Source organism: Sciurus vulgaris, assembly GCF_902686455.1.
Source record: "Sciurus vulgaris genome assembly, chromosome: 9".
Taxonomy (NCBI): Eukaryota; Metazoa; Chordata; class Mammalia; order Rodentia; family Sciuridae; genus Sciurus; species Sciurus vulgaris.
In genome coordinates, this window is record NC_136469.1 from 3,421,551 (window position 1) to 3,442,587 (window position 21,037).

The 21,037-nt window shown below is 50.1% G+C and overlaps 1 long non-coding RNA gene across 1 annotated transcript; it reads right to left on the bottom strand.

Moving 5' to 3' along the window:
• Positions 1-1,160: 1,160 nt before the first annotated feature.
• Positions 1,161-6,620, bottom strand: LOC306670087. The gene is made up of 3 exons (XR_013766311.1): positions 6,310-6,620; positions 3,708-3,859; positions 1,161-2,662 (listed from the first exon to the last, which is right to left on the bottom strand). It is a non-coding gene; the product is annotated as an uncharacterized lncRNA (long non-coding RNA).
• Positions 6,621-21,037: the final 14,417 nt, after the last annotated feature.

The following is a 21,037-nucleotide window of genomic DNA, read 5'->3' on the forward strand; positions in this document are numbered from 1 at the left end:
GTAGGAGGGAGGACAGAAGGCACCTCCCAGCGGAGCTGGGTCTGGGCTTCACCCTGAGGGGAGGAAGCCACCGGTCCTGAGGAGCGCGGGGTCCTGACCTTTCTCAGTCGTGCTGAAAGCAGCCGCAGAAGGGCAGGGCAGGAGGGCGGCCGGGACGAGGGGCAGGGGACCGCACTTCCGAGCAGACTCTGGAGACACCTGGAAGGCAGAAGCAGGATGCCGAGGACGCGTGAGTCTCACGGGTGCCCAGCTGGAGACGAGAGGTGGTTCCTGGCGAGGAGGCGGCTGGAGCTCTGAACCTGGGGTCGTCTGCGCATGGATGAGGCCGAGAGCGAGCAGAGCAGCAGGGACTCCCAGGCCTGTGTGCTGGGGGACCCTGAGGCGCGGACGTGGGTCAACGGGGACCCTCAGCGAAGGCTGAGGGTCAGAGCAGGAGCCGTGGGAAACAACCAGGATGCCTGGCCTCCACACCAAGAGCAGGATATGGTCAGCCCCGTCCACCCCTCAAAGCCAAGAGGGCAGAGCCCCACTGACCAGTGACAGCCAAAGGCACTGGAGTTGCCCAGGAAAGACGGGTCCCCCACAGCATGAAGTGGGGTGGCCAACAGGCCGGGGTAGCAGACAGCCCTGGACAGCCCAGGGGGCCTAGCACACCCAGCAGGCCAGGGTCAGCAGGCGGCCCTGGACCTAGCACATACCGTGCACACTGTGGGTGGCTTCTCTGCCGCTCATCCTGGGCGCTGGCCACACCACGTGGCAGTGCATTCGTGATCTTCCTGCAGGCTGAGATGGCTTCTGAGGGTGCTTGTGGAATCCTCAGTCAATACTCACTGAAGTAACTTTTTTAAATATTTTCAAAATATTAAGAACTCTTTCCCTGACTGTGAAATGAAACACAGTAGCACCAATAGATACTGGTGTCTGTGTTTCAAAGCATCAGAAGCACCGAGAGCTGAAGTGCTCACTTTGTAGGGAAGCTATCAAGAGCGGCGGCTGGGCTGTGGCTCAGTGGTGAGCGCTTGCCTAGCGCTGGTGAGGCGCTGGGTTCCATCCTCAGCACCACATATAAGCAAACAGATAAAATGACAGTGTCGTTTCCCTTACAACTAAAAATTAAATAAATAAAGAGCAGACCGAGCAGCACTGCCTGGCACGTCCCCTGCCCGGTGAGTGGCGTCTGGTCGCACCTGGCACCCTCGGGCTCCCGCTGACCAGGATCACCTCCCGGTGCCCCGTCTTGCATGCTGCCAATGTCATCGTCCCCGTGCATTCTTCAACATGCAGCCTCCCGGCCCCGCTGCCCCGGGACCTCTCCTTCCACAACTGTGCCCCAGACCGTGTTCTCCCGAGTCCCTCGTCTGGTCCCCACCTCCCTGACAACAGAGGCGTCCACGTTCCCATCACTGGCTATTTCTCCTATACTTTAATTCATGCTCAATTTCAATCACACTTACAGCCCTTATTACACAAAATTAAAATATTTTATTCTCATTAGTGTGTATTAATTGTACATACTCATGGGGTCCAGTGTGACCGTCCATACACAGCATGCACTAATCAGACCCAACCTCCCCTCTCCAGCCTCCCCTCTCCAGCCTCCCAGCCTCCAGTAGCTGTGGCTCTCTGTTCATTCAGGCTAACTCTCTTCAGCTTCCATTTGTGGGAGAACACAGTCCAGGGAGGATGGCTTGGATCTGAGGAAGAGGGTGATCCTGGAGATGGGAAGGGAGGATTTATAGGAGGGACAGCCTGGCACAGGAGTCCGCATGAGCGTGGAGGCCACGGTCCATTCCTGTCCACAGCAGAGTGGGGCGTGCTCGGGCTGTGGGCCTGGAGAAAGGAGTGGCCTCTCCACCACTACTGTTCCCTCCACAAGATAAAAACCGAGTCTCCAGAGAGGAGGGGAGAGAACAGGGAGGACTCGAGGAGGGAGGCCGTGCCAGGCCTTTGTCTTGGGGAAGGGAGGGTGAATCGGGTGGGACTGTGGGGGGATTTCTGATTAGAGACTGCCGGCTGAGGTCTGCAGTCACTCTGCATCCTACACAATCTAAGAAACAAACGTGTCCTCCCCCACCCCTTTTTGGCTGAGCGCCCACCCGGCTGGTCCGTGTCTGGAGATCGGTGCTCAGAGGTGACGAGGGGGTTCCAGTGCCCCAGCTCCCAGGCAGGGGTTCTCTTGAGGCCACCTGTTATCCCATTTAGTATGTAATAATGCAAGAAATGGAAAGCATGACCCGAGAAAAATGAAGGCATATGAATATATAGAAAATACATCATCCTTTTGCCCTGTTCTGATGATTTAACATCAGACAAAATTGAAAACAAATGTTGGTTGGAGAATTTTCAAGCAAGCTGCCACATGAATCAAATAATAGTTTCTTTGTCCTTCCATCTCAATTCCGTGGCTTTCTGACTTCATTTTCCACGCTGTGACTTTCCCATAGATTCACACGCTCATAGCAACTGAATAGAATGTGAGCTAAAGGCAAATGAAGTACAATAAACCAACCGGAGAACATTCAGACGCAGGCTAATCCAGAGCCGGGAGCTCACAGCACCAGGTCCACCCAGCAGGCTTATCTGCGGATGTAGCAGCCGCCACCGAAGATTCGAAACTCTGGAGCCGCCGGATGTCTTAACAAAGAAACTGCTCCATATCTTTCTGGGAACAGGCAGCGTTCAAACAAAAGAACAAACATAAGCAAAGAAGTTAAGTTGGTAAATGTGTCATAACTAAAAAGCAAGGACCAAGCCCTGCTGAGGACTTAGCCACCCTCATCTGCTAACAGACTCCTCCAGCAAGCAACCCTGCCACCCTCCAACACGCCAGCCCTTTGCCACCCAGGAGCTTCCTGCACACAAGCGCTGCCCCTCTGACCAATGGCTTCGCCCTGTGCCTTTGGCTGGCTGCTGCAGGACTTCAGACCACGCCTCAAGCGACTCTCTGAGGCCTGACATCTTCAACTCAGTCTTCCCGTGCTTCCACTCAAAGCACCCTGCTCTTCCCCATGGAGCAGGACCACAATTTGCAGTCGCATACTTGGTGACACCTGCACCCCCACTGGTGCATAGAACATGCAGGCACATGTCCAGCCCGCCCTGGGACAGACGGCAGCCAGCTCAGGGACCCGCCAGTCAGGCACGGGACGGGGTCACATGCGGTCCCTGCATAGCACTCCTGGGGGGGAGACGGGGGCTTTCGCCTCATATGTTGAAGTCTTTGAAGCACAAAATTCCAGGGGAGGAAGGCTGGGAGCCATTTAGCTGCTGCCCGAGAGCAAAGTTTGCCTGTCTCCTGAGAAATGGCTGGAAGGTGCATCTGGGGGTGAAAGATCCCAGACATGAGGCCAATGGCTCCTTGAGCCAAGAGCCACTGCAGCTCTGGAAGGAGCAATACAGGGTCTCTAACCTTTCTCTCTGCAGAACAGGAGGAGGGCACTGGGGCACCTCAGCAGCTGTCCTGTACCAGGAGGAATGAGTCTAAGGCCACCAGGACACAGTCCTCCTCCGACTGAGCTACAGGAGAGCCTGCAGCCCTCAAGCAAGGAGCCCTGCCTGCCCAGCTTGGGACGGGCTGTCCTCCTGTAAGAAAAAAACGGACCGAGCCCGCCCTGTGTCTGAGCAAATGCAGTGGCCCAGCTTGATGGACCCCCTTGCTGTCCTGAGCGAGACCAAACACGCTGTCCTTCCACAGTGTCAGAACTTACTGAACGACAGTGAATCCACAGGCAGCACCACGTCCAGCAGCGGAAGGTCACTGAATACCTGCAGGTCACCTGGGGGACGTCAGCTGGACATTTCAGGTTCTGGTACTCCAGTCGTCATTTCTAATATCTAAACACTCAGGTCACACATCACACTGGACACAATTATAAGTACAGGTTACAAAAAGGCTAGGGAAGGGGCAAGGCGACCACGGGGTCCAGGAGGCTGGACTGAGAGCAAAGGCAGAAGCAGATAGGAGGCAGACACCACAGGTGGTCAGACACGATTAGGAACCAGCAGGCACCTGTTCAGGCGCACAGCTGTCAGAGCACAGAAGTCACTCCAGGCTAGGTCCAGAGGGCTACAGTGTCAGGATCCCCTTGGAGCATGGACTAAGATGTCAGCTCGGAGTGGGACTGACGAGGTACTCAGGGGCAGGAGGAGCCAGACTCTGCTGAAGGCCAAGGACAGAAATGCAGAGTTCATCAGTGCGGCAACACTCCCAGGCAAGGTTCACGATGAGTGACCAGGTGGCAGGGTCAGGAGCCACTGTGTCCAGTCTCAGGGTGCCCCTCCTTTTACAGGTCTCAAGTGAGGGGGCTGAGTCATTTGAAGATCTGCTGTGTTCCTTAAGCTCCTGCGCCTACTTTTACTGACATGAGTTTCATACTCCCGTGCATCACGCACTTCAGATTGACCCAATAAATTCCAGGCAGCCATTGTTCTTATCAAGATTAATTTTATCAGTTTGTTCCTTATGGTTAGGCCAGGCACATGGTGGCAATTGACTTGTACAAAGAAGGTGTGGAGTCATTCCACCTCAGCACTCAAAACTCAAAATACTGAGAGCAGGCACAGCCTGAGAGATGATGTTCTACACCATGGAGTCACTCAGGGCAGGCACAGCCTGAGAGATGCTGTTCTACACCACGGAGCCACTCAGGGCGGGCATAACCTGAGAGCTACTATTCTACACCATGGAGTCACTCAGGGCGGGCACAGCCTGAGAGCTGCTGTTCTGCACACCATGGAGTCACTCAGGGCGGGCACAGCCTGAGAGCTGCTGTTCTGCACACCATGGATCACTCAGGGCGGGCACAGCCTGAGAGCTGCTGTTCTGCACACCATGGATCACTCAGGGCGGGCACAGCCTGAGAGCTGCTGTCCTGCACACCATGGAGTCACTCAGGGCAGGCACAGCCTGAGAGCTGCTGTCCTGCACACCATGGAGTCACTCGGGGCGGGCACAGCCTGAGAGCTGCTGTCCTGCACACCATGGAGTCACTCAGGGCGGGCACAACCTGAGAGCTGCTATCCTGCACACCATGGATCACTCAGGGCGGGCACAGCCTGAGAGCTGCTGTCCTGCACACCATGGAGTCACTCAGGGCAGGCACAGCCTGAGAGCTGCTGTCCTGCACACCATGGAGTCACTCGGGGCGGGCACAGCCTGAGAGCTGCTGTCCTGCACACCATGGAGTCACTCAGGGCGGGCACAACCTGAGAGCTGCTATCCTGCACACCATGGAGTCACTCAGGGCAGGCACAGCCTGAGAGATGCTGTTCTGCACACCATGGAGTCACTCGGGGCGGGCACAGCCTGAGAGCTGCTGTCCTGCACGCCATGGAGTCACTCAGGGCAGCACAGCCTGAGAGCTGCTGTTCTACACACCATGGAGTCACTCAGGGCAGCACAGCCTGAGAGCTGCTGTTCTACACCATGGAATCACTCAGGGCAGGCGCAGCCTGAGAGCTGCTGTTCTACACCATGGAGTCACTCAGGGCAGGCACAGCCTGAGAGCTGCTGTCCTGCACACCATGGAGTCACTCAGGGCTGGCACAGCCTGAGAGCTGCTGTTCGACACCATGGAGTCACTCAGGGCGGGCACAGCCTGAGAGCTGCTGTTCGACACCATGGAGTCACTCAGGGTGGGTGCAGCCTGAGAGCTGCTGTTCTGCACACCTGCTCTCCACACTCACTTTACCTTATCTCTTCTTAGTCCCATGTATTAGCCAAAAATGAACATGAAGCACGCTGTTGCCCAGCTACCGTTTAGAATGTCCATCACAGAGCGTGTCTGCAGACATTTTAAACGTTCGCTCGGTGTTTTCTAGTCTGCACTCTCAGAAAGTCAGTTCCTCTCCTGCTGTGTTGTGATGTTCACGAGGCACAAGGCTTTGCTTCACGGTTACTCAAGACCATCCAGGACTCTCCCTGCACGGTGGCTGCCACTCCCTCCCTTCCTCGGTCACGTCTCTGGCATCTCACAGCTAGAATACTGCAATATTCCCAGGCAGCCTGACTCTGGCCTTCTGGGAAGCTCTGGATTCCTCTGATAAGACCAGAGGGCACTGTGCACCTGGGCCTGGGCTGTCACCAGCTGTCCCCTGGAGCACAGTGGATCCAAAGGGAAGTCAAGAGGACAGCAAGCTGCTGTCCAAGGGAGAAGTGGCGAGCAATAAGCAAGCAGTTGTCAGCATTCTTGAGTTGTCAGCAGCACTGTTTGCTACAGAGGCAGGGGCTATGAAAAATAAATTATTCTATTGGATGTTTGCACAAATGTAACCCTGAAAAATTGGGGGGTTAGAAATACCTAGATCTACCTCACCCTCCCGTGCTGGACACATGGAACGCGCAGGAAGCCTTCACAACTGAGAACAGGGTCGCAGAGGCAGTGACATGGGAACCCAGCGCAGCCGGGCACCTGGAGAAGTTCTTGGCCTCTGGAAGCCTCTCTTCATGTCGAATTGGCCACCACGAGGCGGTGAGGAGGGAGCCTGCAGAACGTGCCGGGCTCGGGTTCTTACTTTCCCAGAACCCAAGTGTGAGAACAATCCGGAAGCACTTTAGAAGTGCCACAAGCCGCTCATGGAGAGCCTGATTCCTGATGGAAAAGGCTGGAAAGGCAACGGTAGTGCAGGCGGCTGGCCCCGCAGCTTCCCGCCTGTGGTCTGATGCTCTACTTCCTCCTCAGGACGGGCAGGCGGGGTCCCAGCCACCCGCAGGACCTCTGGTCTGTTCTCAGGGCTCACTAGGAACAAAGCGGCCACCAGCTTCTTCGACACCCGTGCCCATGCAGCCTCCCTCCTTTCCAGAAAGTGTTATTTTAAGTTTACAGCCACATTTATGTAAAGAACAGGTTGTTCCCAGGAGCCAGGCTCTGACGGTGTTTAAAGAGATGTTCCGGCAGGAGGCCTACGCAGGCCTGCATTCAGCCCTGTCAGTCACTTCTTGTCTTATTCAGGGTTTTTCAATCAGGTGACAGAAAGCCAACTCACATTACTGGAAGAAGAAAGGAAACAATGGAAGCATTTTGGCTTATGGAAGGAAGGGTCCAGAAACCAACCTGCATCCAGGCAGTGGGAGCCCACGTTCAGAACATGACCTAAAGGTCTCTCTCTGTAGGCTTGTTCTGTGCTCCTGGATGCTCATTCAGGATCGGCTTCCCTCACAACCCTGACCTCAGGAGAGCAGGGCTCTTCCCGGTGTCTTCGTCAGACCCAGAAGCAGATGCCCCCCCACAACAGTTCCCACTGGGAAGCCCATGTGAGACCCTATAGCCAAGAGGGGAACCAAATGCCAAGGTCCTCTTTCCTCCCCAAAAGAAGAGCTAGTGTAGGGCTGGGTGCAGCTTAGCAGGTGTGAGCTCAGGGTTCCCCCAGCACCCAGAAAACCAACCACATGGGCAGAAAGCCTACACAGGTCAAGCTCTCGGGGGAAACCTGCGTGAGAGGTAACAGCCTAACCCCGCGGCCTTGGTGAGGTCTTCTGCTCTCTCCCCTCCAATTGTGCACAGCAAGGTCCCAAGAACTGACCCCAGCTCATCGACCCAATCACTTCCAGGGGTGGAAGAGGGAGGGCAGAAGACAGGGCAGACTTTGAACAGGATATGCTATATACTTTGAACCTGCCAGTCACCAAATAAAGGCAAGGGTCACTGACATGAGCAACTTGGGGCTGGAAGTGAGAAGAGCTGAGCAGGCCTGAGGGAAGGATGTGGAAGAGGCCTGCAGGGACCGCCATGCCCTCTCCTGCAGGGACGTGCCCTCTCCCACAGGGATGGCCACGAACTCTCCTGCAGGGACGTGCCCTCTCCTTCAGGATAGCCATACACTGTCCCACAGAGATGGCCATGCATTCTCCTTCAGTGATGACCGTGCACTCTTCTGCCGAGACAGCCACGTGCTCTTGTGGGCTCAGCATTTTTTGACACATAAATAAGATACCCAGGTTTTAATTGAGACTACCCAGAAAGAAAAGGATCCGAGGCAGTTCCCTGCCTGCAGACTGGAATTGTGGACCACCCACGCTAGAAGGGCACCCTGCTCCACCCAGCGAAGCTGCACTGTGGGGGGCTAGATCTTGTCTTCTGTTTCCCGCACCTTATAACCCAGTCTGCAGGAGGAGCAACTGCCTTTGGGACCGGCCCTGCCTGCAGCCCCTCTCACCACCTGCTCTTCTTTGGATTTTGTTCTTTAGCTACAGGAACAGCATTTCCATTTCAGTAAGTCTGCACTCCACACTGACTCCAGAATAGAACCGTTTCAGGTGTGCCTATGACTCCAGGTGTGTCTGTGACTCCATGTGTGGCTATAATTTCAGGGGTGTTTAGAGGTGCACACTTCTATTTTTGGCTTATCACCACCACCTTCCTTTAAAAAATAACCTCTGAGGTCTCATTTTGTGCACGTTGGTGCCTCCCTCAGCCTCTTCCCACAGCAGCCTCCCCACCTCACTGTGGTGACACAGGTGAGAGGCACCGGAATCCTACCCAGGAGTCCAGAACTTAGGCCCAAGCTGCCAATCTAACGTGTCTGTCCTGTTGAGTTTGGAGAGAGAATTGGCTTGTTTAATTCTCAGGACAGCAGGTGAGGTGGGAATTATGATAACCCTCACTTGAGAGCTAGGGAAGCTGACTCCCGAGCGCCCTAGCGACTTGCCAGCCACCGCCAACAGCAGAGCCGACCGTGAGCCCTCGCTGTCCAGTCTAGAGCCATGCACCCAACCTTCCAGCCGAGGCGATTTTGTCTTCACCGTGGCTCCTGCAGGCTTTGTGTGCGCTGGCCTGTGTTCATCAGGTGGCGTCAGCGTGAAAAGAGCTCCAAGATATGAAACTGGCTGGAAGCGCTAGGTCTGAGAAGGTCCCACCGCACCAGGCTGGCGGACCTGCCTGAGGACAGTCACAGAGAAAACTGACGTGGACAGGGTGGCAGGCCTTCTCCTCCCGCGTGGCTGGAAACAGCGGTGTCCGTCCGGACCGTGGGTTACACAGATGAAAGGAGGCGGGCCCGGGGCAGGCGAAGGGAAGCGTGGAAAGGCCGAGGGCTGCTGTAGGGCTTGACAGGCCTGCGTCCCAGGCGCCTTCTCCAACGGCGTCACCAATGCTCTCACGTTTTTATTAAAAAAGCTCTAAAATTCTCTACACAAAAGCACTTGATTTTCTCTTCATACCCAAAGAGCACAAGTAGCCAGAGCTAATCATGTAAGAGAACAGAGTCTCAGGAGCGATTTTACAACTAGATGCAATTCAATGTCAAGTACAGAATCTGTGGCCTGAGAGGTGAAGGGGGAGCGAAGCTTCTGAGGGATTCGAGCTCTGAAAACCCAGGCCAGGTGCTTGCTGCTCTGCACCGCCCGCCGGGGGAGCACTGAGCAGGGCCACGGCCTGGGTCCTCTTGCTTCAAACACGGCGTTCCTCTACCTCCAGCCCCTCTCCACATCCAGCGTCGGAGGCCCAGGAGTGAGCTCAGAAACAGTGAGCACAGCCCTTTTTATTAACAGACAGACAGACAGGAATCAGGAAGGTGCAGACAGGCAAACCAGCCGGTGCGGGGCCTCGTGGTGGTAGGACAGAGCAGTTCCCTCCCTCCGGATCCCGACAGTGTCCTTCCTGCAGCTGGACACTGACCGAACGTGGTCCATTGCCAAGACCACTTAGGGCATCCGACACTTTCCAGAGCGTATCATCTTTATTTTCTTCTAAATTACTTGACAGAACCACATTTTCTTTGAATCTCTGCAGGATGCTATCTCTGGAAATTTTATACAGAACAGAATTAGTCACTCCCTTAAACTCCTGAATAATGGTTTTCGCTTTGCTTTAATTTTTTTTTTTTTATTTATACTGTGGTCAAATATTTTTGATGAAGATTTTTATTGTATTTACTTTGTAAGTGAAAGATTTCTAAGGCATCGGACCTTGAAATTGTAATATTATTCCGCCAGGAATAATCATTAGGCAGCAAAGTCACCGCCTTCTCTTTAGGGCACTCCAGAGGTGACTTCGCCTCGTCTCTGGGCACGACAGTGAGTGGCCTCCAGCAGGTCTTGGGGAGGAAGGTGGCACCAGTGCCGCGTGGGATGCTGGCGCTCAGGTCAGCTTGGCCTGTCCCCTTCTGTGGGAGAGCACCTGTGTGCCTTCAAGAACCTGCTGGAGGTCTACCCCGCAGAGGTGGCTTTGCAAGGCAGTGGCCCCCAGGCCAATAAAGCAGTGCAGTCACTGCAGCACCATGTGCCCCACTGTCCACCCACTTGTACTGGCCCCTGACCTTGCCCCAGATGGCAGGGTGCCTGGGCCATGCCTGGACCACAGCAGCAGATCAGTGGATGGGCTACACTCCTCCCAGATGTGGGTTGTCCGAAGCTGGTTTAACGCCCTCAGTTTCTCTGGGGCACATTCAGGTGCCACAGGCAATTCAGATTTGGCCCTCTGAACTCAATGCTGCCACACGAATTCACCTTCCTTGACTTATTCTTCTGGGTTTTGAGAACCTCATTTTCTGAAAGAGTCTCGCCACCAGGTTGCACACACTTAAACACCCCGACATGACAGAGAAGGTCACTGTTATACATCAGTTTTGTGAGTGGCGGGGGTCCTAACCCCCTTGCATTCCCCCAGAGCCCGTTAAGTCCCAGGAGCTGGTCTCCAGGCCACTTCTCTCCTCCAAGGCTGTGCACACTAAGCACTACCCAGGGTGACCGCAAACCATACAGCCACCGCTTAAAGCAAATTTCCCTATGGAAAAGGAACCTTTGCATCACGCAGTTCGCCAAGGAAATGAGCTTCCAGAGCCGCTTCTGTGATTCCAGAGGCACGTCTAGGATTCCATTTTTCTTCCCTGAAAAAACCTCAAGATCTCTCCGCTTTTACTCTAAGTTAAAAGTAAATCTCATGGGAGCCCCAAGATCTGGTCTAATGAGTTCAAAGGAATTTCCTGAAATATTTGTAGACTTCAGGCTGGTTTTGTCGCGAAGCCTTTGTACATGTTAAACAGCTTACTTTTCATCTTTTAAATAGGCAGATGAGAGCTTCCTGACTCAGACCTAAGGCACTGTGGCCCCTTGGACACTCCCCACGAGACGCGTTCCTTAACCGTAAATGGGATGACTGAACTCAGGCTCCGATGAGATCCTACCAAGACACGTCTGAAAAGTGATGTGAGGAGATATTCAGATTCAACTGTCAAGGAATTTCATTCAGAATGCACAAAACTCCCGAAAAGCAGTGGAGGGGAGACGGCGCCTTCACTTGCTCGCTGGCTGTATTTTGTCGTTTCGTTGGCAGTGCTGTGCCCAACCCAGAGCCTCGCCTCCCAGGCAAGTGCTCCGCCGCCTGGCTACGTCCCCAGACCTGCACTGTTCTGTTTGTTGTTTTTTTTTTTAATTCTTTTTATTTTATATGTTCTGATTCGTTGCGCATGACAGTAGAATCGTTTATGATATGATAGTTCATACATAAATGGAGTGTCATCTCTCATTTGTCTGATTATACATGTGGTGGGATCACATGGGCCATGCAGTCACACATGTACATGAGGTGATAATGTCTGTTTCACTCTGCTGTCTTTCCTTCCCTCATGCCCCTTGCCCTCCCTTCACTCCCCCTTACCTAATATAAAGTAACTCTATTCTTCCCTATCCCACCCCCATTATTGTGAATTAGCTTCTGCATATCAGAGAAAACATTCAGCCTTTGGTTTTTGGGGTTTGGCTTATTTCACTTGGCATGATATTCTCTAACTCCATCCATTTACCAGCAAATGCCAAAATTTCATTCTTCTTTAAAGCTGAGTAATATTCCATTTTTTATATATATATATCATATATCATATATATCATATATACATATATATCATATATGTATATATGATATATATCATATATATATCACATATATATCATATATATATACCACAGTTTCTTTATCCATTCATCTGTTGAAGGGCATCTAGGTTGGTTCCATAGATGAATTTTTGTGAATTGAGTTGCTATAAACATTGACATGGCTGTGTCACTGTAGTATGCTGATTTTAAGTCCTTTGTATATAAACCAAGAAGTGGGGTAGCTGGGTCAAATGGTGGTTTCATTTCAAGTTTTCTGAGGAATCTCCATACTGCTTTCCATAATGGTTGCACCATTTTACATTTCTAGCAACAATGCATGAGTGTACCTTTTCCCCACATCCTCACCAACACTTACTGTCGCTTTTATTCTTGATAATTGCCATTCTGACTGGAGAGAGATGAAATCTTAGCTTTGATTTGCATTTCTCTAATTGCTACAGATGTTGAACAATTTTTCATATATTTATTGACCAATTGTATATCTTCTTCTGTGAAGTGTCTGTTCAGTTCCTTAGCCCATTTATTGATTGGTTTTTTGGAGTTAAGTTTTTTGAGTTCTTTATCTATCCTAGAGATTAATGCTTTATCTGAGGTTTACGTGGTAGAGATTTCCTCCCACTCTGTAGGCTCTCTCTTCACATTATTGATTATTTCTTTTGCTAAAAAGAAGCTTTTTAGTTTGAGTCCATCCCATGTGTTTATTTATTTTCTCATGATTTAGGGGTCTTGTTAAGGAAATCAGATCCTAGGTCAACATGGTAAGATTTGGGCCCACTTTTCCTTCTAGAGGTCGCAGGGTCTCTGTTTTAGGGCCTAAGTCTGATCCACAGTGAGTTGAGTTTCCTGCAGGGTAAGAGATAAGGGTTTAATTTCATTTTGTTACTGTGGCTTTCCATTTTTCCCAGCACCATTTGTTGAATATACTATCTTTTGTTCAGTGAATGTTTTTGGTCAAAACCAGACAAAGACACATCAAGGAAAGAAAACTTCAGACCAATATCCCTGATGAACATAGATGCAAAAATTCTCAATAAAATTCTGGCAACTTGCATATAAAAGCATATTAAAAAGATGGTGCACCACAATCAAGTGGGGTTCATCCCAGAGATGTAAGGTTGGTTCAACATACGAAAATCAATGAACATAATTCATCATATTAATACACTTTAAAAAAAGAATCACATGTTCATCTCAATAAATGCAGAAAAAGCATTTGACAAAATGCAGCACCTCTTCATTTTCAAAACACTAGAAAAACTAGGGATAATAAGAACATACCTCAACATCATAAAGCCATATATGCTTAACCCAAGGCCAACATAATTCTAAACAGAGAAAAATTGAAAGCATTCCATCTAAAAACTGGAACAAGACAAGGATGCCCTCTTTCACCACTTTTATTCAACATTATTGCCCTTGAAACTCCAGCCGGAACAATTAGACAGAAGAAAGAACTTAAAAGTATTCAAATAGGTAAAGAAGAACTTAAACTATCACTATTTGCAGATGATATGATTCTATATTTGGAAGATCAAAAAAATTCCACCAAAAATCTTCTAGAACTAATAAATGAATTCAGCAAAGTAGCAGGATATAAAATCAATACCCATAATTCAAACGCATTCCTATACATAAGTAATGAATCCACTGAGAGAAAAATAAAGAACAGTACCCCAGTCACAATCTCCTCAAAAAAATAAAATAAAATACTTGGGACTCAGTCTAACAAGAGAGGTGAAAGACCTCTACAATGAAAACTACAGACCACTGAAGAAAGAAGTCGAGTTGAAGCAGACCTCAGAAGATGGGAAGACCATCATGCTCCTGGGTGGGCAGAGTTGATATTGTCAAAATGGCCATTCCAGCTGCACTCTTCGGGCATGGGACAACTGAAATGAGAACCGGCAGAGGAGCAGCCATTGTAGAAGGGTCTGGAAGCACCTGCTGGGCAAGCCGAACACCTGCAGGCCAGGAGCAATTCCACCCTCCCGTGGAGGCCCAGACAAGTGCTCCTGTGCCCAAGCAGGAACAAAGCCCATGATGGCAGGTACTGGGGAGAACCCAGCATCTATCACCACGAACGAAGGCCTTGTGGCCTGTTGTCCACTGAGTGTGCCGAGGATCACAAGGGAGCAAGTCACCGCCTCTCTCCATGCTGGGGACGAGCCCAGAGACCGGACAGCTGCAGAAGCAGCCTGACAGGGAAGAACAGATGCTGCTTGGTCTTGTTCCTGCTCAGAAGCCAGCAGAGCTGATTAGACGTCAAACAGCATTAGCTCCGGGCTTGGGACCGATGGAAGGCTGGGGCTGTTCTAAATTGGGATCTAGATTTGACTCTGTGGTGTATTTGTTTATAAAACGCATCAAGCCTTATTATAATATTGATTGTAAAAATGTAGTAAGCATTACTGTGTTACATGATGTGCCCATTAAAAAATTCACCCTCAATTTTTTTTGGAGAAAGACACACCTGAAGTCCAGCAATTCTCTCGAATCTTATTTCTTGGGTTTTGTTCAAGTAAGTAATATCATATGTCTAGTATGATCATATTTTCCTAAAAATTGTCTGTACCGAAGTGGCCATTGTTTTAGCTATGTCTGTATAAAGAGGTGTCCTGGTAATTCTCACAAAATCTTCACCAAACATTAATGATTTTCACAGACTGTGAAATTCAGATGACAGCTTACGTTTATCCATGGACTTCTGATATTGCCTGAGTCATTTATAATGGCATATGTCACTTTTATGAAACTCCCAGAGCTGTTTTTAAGAAAATAAATACAGCACTAACCCGGGAAGACGTGAGAGGCTGGTGGGGTTCAGCCTGGAACCAGGTCCCCTGCACCGTGTTCCTCTGTGCCTTCCATCCTCGGGCTGCTGCTGGTGGCTGAGCCCCTGAGGTACCCTGCAGGTCTGCAGGGTGCCCAGGCCACTCGGCCCTGCTGCCCTCTCCCTCCTGCCACCCACACCCTGCTCCTCAGTCTCCTTCCCAGCAGCTCACACCAGCCCTGCCCACCGGGAGCTCTGGACGGCCTCTCCCTGCAGGCAGGCCATGTGGGCCTTCTCCAGCCAGGCCAAGCTGAGTGACACACTGGGTGGCCGAGAGGACCCTTTCTGACAGTGAGGACTGTCCATCCCCACGTGAGGCGCTTCGTCAGGGCTGGTGCCAGCCTCTAGTTACTTGGTGTCAGTCACCCTCCCTGTCCAGGGAGGGGTCTCTCCCTCTGCAGGTCTCAGCAGGAAACAGGGTCCGCCCTGCCGTGGGAACCCAAAGGCCCCTGGCGACTCCTGGTGGAGCGTGTGGCCTCAAGGCCGCCGCAGGAGCCCCCACTCAGCGGCAGCTCCGGGGACGTCCTACTAGTCCTACTGAGCTGGGACCCTGGCCTTGCTGTCAGCTGCCCGCTGTCCTGGCTCTGCACTCTTTCCCAAGCCTGGCTCTCCCGTCAACCGCCCCCTGTTTCCAACAGCACGTCCTCCCGAAGCGAGCCAAATCCGGCTCCGGCTGCTTTCGGCCAGGAACCGTGATTCACTGTTATTTCCCTCTCTTCAGGTGAAACCTGCAGAAAATTAATACTACTTCTCCTCGAACCTGCTTCACTGCATGAAAGCGTCCAGCCGTTCCCATCAGCCCACAGGGCTCCTCGCTGCGCCGGGGTCACTGGGTCCACGGCTCCCAGACAGACTCCACAGCCGTGGGAATGCGCAGTGGACATTTTCCCTTCCCGTCCCTCACGCACTGGAGGTCCAGCTGGCAGAGGACTCAGCCGTGTCCCAGACTGCTTGGTAAAGACAGAGCGCTCAGACAGGACCTGGACTCTTCTTCAGAGTTCCTTTCACCTTCCCTCATTCTATCAGACATCCTAGATCCGATCCTTTTGTATTAGGCACAAACTCATGATCAGGAAGATAAAATCAACCGATAACGCTCCTATCCAAGGGCCACGGCCTCTAAATGGCATTCACTTCTCACACGCTTCTAAAGTGATTTAAAACTGCATGTGGTGGTGCAAGATACTATGACTCCAGTGACTTAGGAGGCTAAGGCAGGAGGATCACAAGTCCAAAGCCAGACTGAGCGATTTAGAGAGAACCTAAGCAACTTAGTGAGATCTGTCTCGTAATAAAAAATAAAAAGGACTGGGGATGTAGCTCAGAGGTTAAGCACACTTGAGTTCACTCCCCAATACCAAAAAATAAAATAATAAATAAAATAAAAAGGGACTTAGATATCAGAAGGCCAAATGAAACAGACTGGACACTCAGAAGGAAGTACGTTCCGTGTCTATGCCGGTTTCCTCCTCCCAGAGAACATGGAGTCGAGGAGGTCTGTCACAGCTGGAGGCTGCTCGGCCACCACACGGGCCCTGCAGTGTATGGGACTTCCCACCACAAAAGCCCACCTCCAAAGTGAAAGGCAGCAGGTCCTTTGTGGTCCCTTGTGGCCCCTGAGGAAGTGACCTAGGGTCCTGCCCATCAGCGGGTCAGAGCGAGACTAACGGGAGGAGGGAGAGGGCTGAGCACTCCCTCCTCCACGGGAAATGATGGGGCAGGTATAGTGTTCTTTCCTCCTGGGGCCGGGGGAGCGTGGGGCCAGGCCCAGTGCTGAGCTGCCACACCAGGGCCACAAGCCACAAGCAGGAGGGAGCCGTGCCCCTGGAGCCCAGCCCGCTGCCAGGGTTCTGCGCCGACCTCGTGCTGGTAATGTGACCCCTCTTCAACTAGGAGAGCAGGTCCTCTCTCACCACTAAACCATGAGGAGAGACGCGAGGGAAATGGCTCGTACCATTGTTTTTATTTTCTTTCTGGAAAACAAAGAAATCTACCATGATGCAAAATAACTCCATTTCAAATCCTAATGTAGGAAGTGCACCCATTGTAAATAGTTCTGCTAGAGAAAATATCTCCCCCAAACAGCAACAAATTTCATTCATTCAGCAATAAATAACCATCTCTTGGACGGCAAGGAGTTTAAAAGGAACTAAATCTGGTTGAGTGCTTTCCACCTTGTCTTCAAGATAGGGAACCATGCAATCCTTCAGTCTGAATTGAATCACACAAACACCGTTATGTGTCTGCTGACATCAGGTGCCAGCAATAACAGCTTGAAAGATCTTATTCCATAACTCTGGTCCTGCCGCTGTCTTGCAGCAGGTGATGCTTTACAAGACTGAGCTTCATATTTTTGTTTATTTATGTAAATTACCTAGCACTGAAGTTTATGTACATCTTTGTGAGTCTGTCTATTTGCTACCAAAGAAATAATGGACAATTTATTATTTTTCTTTGGGGTTTGTTGACATCTTTGATCTACATAATGTTTAGAAGAATCAAGAGGCATCTGAAACTCATAACTTTGTGTAGAAGAAAGGAATCTGAAGAAACCTCTGTCTTCTCCATATACTCCATATTTCTAAGCCAAGGCAAGATGTCCCTAGTAGTCTGTTGTTGTTTTGGGGGTTATTAATTTCTAAACAATTTTATTTAGCAGAAAAAGGATTCATACCAGCACTGTACCTGTAAAAACTAATTCCATATAAATAATAAGTTTATAATGTGGTTTGTACCTTTACCCATCTATCAGTTTCACCTCTACTCCCTGAATTGACATGCTCATCAGCTTGGAGGAGGGACCCAGCTGGAGACTGCTGACCTGCTTCACCTGATGGAAACACGAGTCTCACAACGTGCACTGCGGTGCAGGGTGACCTTGCCAGCCGCAGCATGGCAGGGCCTCTCCAGGAGCTTCCGCCTCCACTCTGCCTCCACCCCAGGACTCGGGGCTGAGCCAGCAGGTAGGACACATGGGCCCTGCTCCAGAGTCACCTGCCTCCGCTGCTTTCTACCCAGCAAAACGGAGCCCATGCTCCGCCTCCTACAGGGGAACTGTGACTCTAAAGCTCCCTGCAAAGCAGCGTCTACTGAAGAACAAGCAGAAGCGAATAAGCGGAGTGTGGTGCCGTGAGGTCAGCAGGTACCGTCTCAGGCAGGCGCTCCCGATGTGCGCCTGGGAATCGATGGGCACCCCAGAATTCCATAAAACTGCGCGGAAGAGCCTCGAAAACTGCTGTGGGGCACAACTTAAGATCAGACCCATCACCCACCACCGAGAAGGTCAAACCTGAGGGTCTGTATTAGCCGGCCCCTGTCTCACACGGCGCCCAAAGTGGCTATTGGGAGGACAGCCCCGAGCGCAGGGTGCAAGGTTCTTCACACTAAGTAAATCGTGTCAGCACGAGAATCCTAAGTGGCCATTGCTGTGATTCAAAACTACAAAGTACCACCACGAGACCTAGAATCATAAGCAGAAGGGGAAGTGGGTCGAAACGACCTTAGTCAGTACACGTTAAAGAATGGTCACTAACATCTAGGCAACCGTTCTCTGACAGGTACTTTGTCCAGGAAAAATAGGAACCAAAAAGAGAGCAACTTTACATCATATAAGAATTACCATTTTGTGTTGCCAGTCATGCTGTGCTAAGCGACTGTTGAAGGGCACAGAGGCAGGGTGTTCCCACAGGAGAAGCATTTCCCACATGACATGGAGTCTCAGGGAAAATGGAGTCTGTGTGGTCATCACCCATGTAGCCTGGCCCATAGCAAAACCAGGAATGCTGCTGAATCTATTCACTTTGCAGAAATTAAGGAACATGGGCTATTTTCTCAAGAGCACCCAGGTCACATTCTCGCCTTCTGCCCAGCATGGCCTGAGTTGCTGAGACCTCTGGCGTCCCCAGCCCAAGCACGAGTCTCTCAGCGGGAAGAGCGGGCTTCCAAGGCAACAGGAGCTTAGGAGCTGGACTCTGCTGAGAGCGACTCATGCACCAGGACCACTGTTCTCAGGTTCTCTGCAGATCCTTTCTCAAAATTACGTTAGTGTCACAAGCCTTTGTGGAGTTTAAGAGAACAAAATAAAGCTGGCATAGGACCAAACGAGATGATGCCTGATCAGGGAAATACAAGGCACTGTCGTGCCTAAGTAAGCTTCCAGGCACAACATAGTGTCTGCCTAGGCCAGAAAGTGAAAACGTAATTTTTCAAACAGCACTAAATCATAGTTGATCATTTCATGAGGCTCCATATGTTATGGCTTAAGAGAAAAGAAATGAGAAAAACCGCTCCATCCAGGCAAAGACAGACTCAGTTGTCCTTTTCTTAAGAAATGACTTTACAGGCCTTCAGATAGAAAAAGAGAGAACTTTAGACATAGCACACATGCACGCACACACACATGCACACATACACACACACATGCACTCTCACACACGCACACATGCACTTTCACACACGCACACACACATGCACACATGCACACACACATACACTCTCTCTCACACACACATGCACACATGCATACACACACGCACTCTCTCTCACACACACAAGCACATACACACACTCTCACTGTGCTTCATTTCATTTAAGCGACATGTCACATTTGAAACTGTGATCTTGGAGAAATTTAAAGTCTATGTAGTATAAACAACATATGCCCAACTCAACATTTTGCTTCTTAATAAAAATCGTTGTGAAGTGTTGTCAATAAATCTGAAAACTTATGACAAAATTCAGAATTCTTAGAAAAATATAATTTACTAACACTGACTACAAAATTAGAATACATGACTCCATATGGAGCCATTTAAGAAACTGAATTGGTAAACTCTCTCCACAAAGAGATAATAGGCCAAGGATTTCACAGAGGGTCAATGAACGGATCATCCTACTCTGAAGCAACCTCTTGATTTCCATCAGGCTAGAACAAACCTCATACCAAAAACAAGACTGGGTCAGCGGTGGACAGAGACATTGGTGTCAAAGTCCTAAACAGAAACGTCGAGCGCCAGTCCAGCAGCAGCCTGTAAAGCAGGAGCCTTCAGGATTGCCCTGACTGCAGAGGAAAGGCACCAACAGCAAGTCCACGCTGTTATCCGCCATGTTAGCAAAGTTGGAGGCAAATCATGTGATCAACTCTGAAGGCACGAAAGACATTCAGTGACGGTCAACGTTACATTCCTGATAAAACACTCAGCACCTGGGAGGGAGAGTTCCTCAGTGAGAATGTGGAACACAAACCCATGACGAGGCTGGCCTTGGAGATGGATGGTCACCACTGCTGCCCCATACCATCTCCTGGCCGGCGCTGCTGCCCGGAGGGTCTGGGAACAGCAGGTGGCAGAAGAGAAGCAAGGTACCATGACCAAAGGAACACTGCTTGCCCAGGTGCGGCTGTCTGTGTGGGGAGTTCACAGACACCAAGTGGGGAGATGAAGAATCAGAAAAGAATAGGAAATGGATGGTGAAGTGAGAGAAGAATGGACTGCTGGAGCCTGGGGGACATGATCAATTCATCCACCAGAGATGCTAGAATATGCAGACTGTTAGAGCGAACAGAGGGGCTTGGCATGACCCAGTTCAAACACCAACACTGTCTGCACACCAGCATGGAAAGGGATCCTGGTAACATGAGTGTTGCCTAGAACAGCAATGGAAGAATAAATGCAGAACAAAATACACGTGAGATGTTGAGGAGAACACTAAATCTACACAGAAAAACATTAAAGAAGGCCAAAATAAGTGGAGGTCTCGTGTCCATTTATGGGAGGCCTAGCATTGCACAAATATCAGTTTTCTCCAAATTGATATGAAAATTAAACAAAACTTTAATCAAAACCACACAAGGATTTTTCTAGAATATAACAGATTTGTTATAAAATTTATACTGAGTCACAAACTATCAGGGCTAGACAGGAACTCCCAAAGAATCATAAGTTGGAGGTGGGGAAAATTTATTTTCTCAAATACCAGAATTTATTTTAAAGTTACAGTAATTAAGACAGCTTAGGTGTATGAAGGAGATAGATAAAAAGATCAGCTGGGCAGAACAGAAGATCCAAACACCGATCCACATGTGCATAGAATCTAACTACCATGAGTTGGCTCTGCAAATTTTTGGAAGAGGTCTGGTTATTCATTGAAAGATGCTGGGACAAGTAGAAACTTCCAGAAACCGGGAAAAGATAAAAGTGGACTTCCTATTTAAAAAATCAAATTCTGGGTGCCATTATTTAGAAAAGCTAACTTAAAAAGTTTTTTTTTCTAGAAAAAAAACTATGACTATTTTTTACCTTAATGGTTCTTAAGACACAAAAAAAAGCTTACCAAGAAAAAATGATAAATGTAACTTCATTAAAATCAAGGTTTTTGTT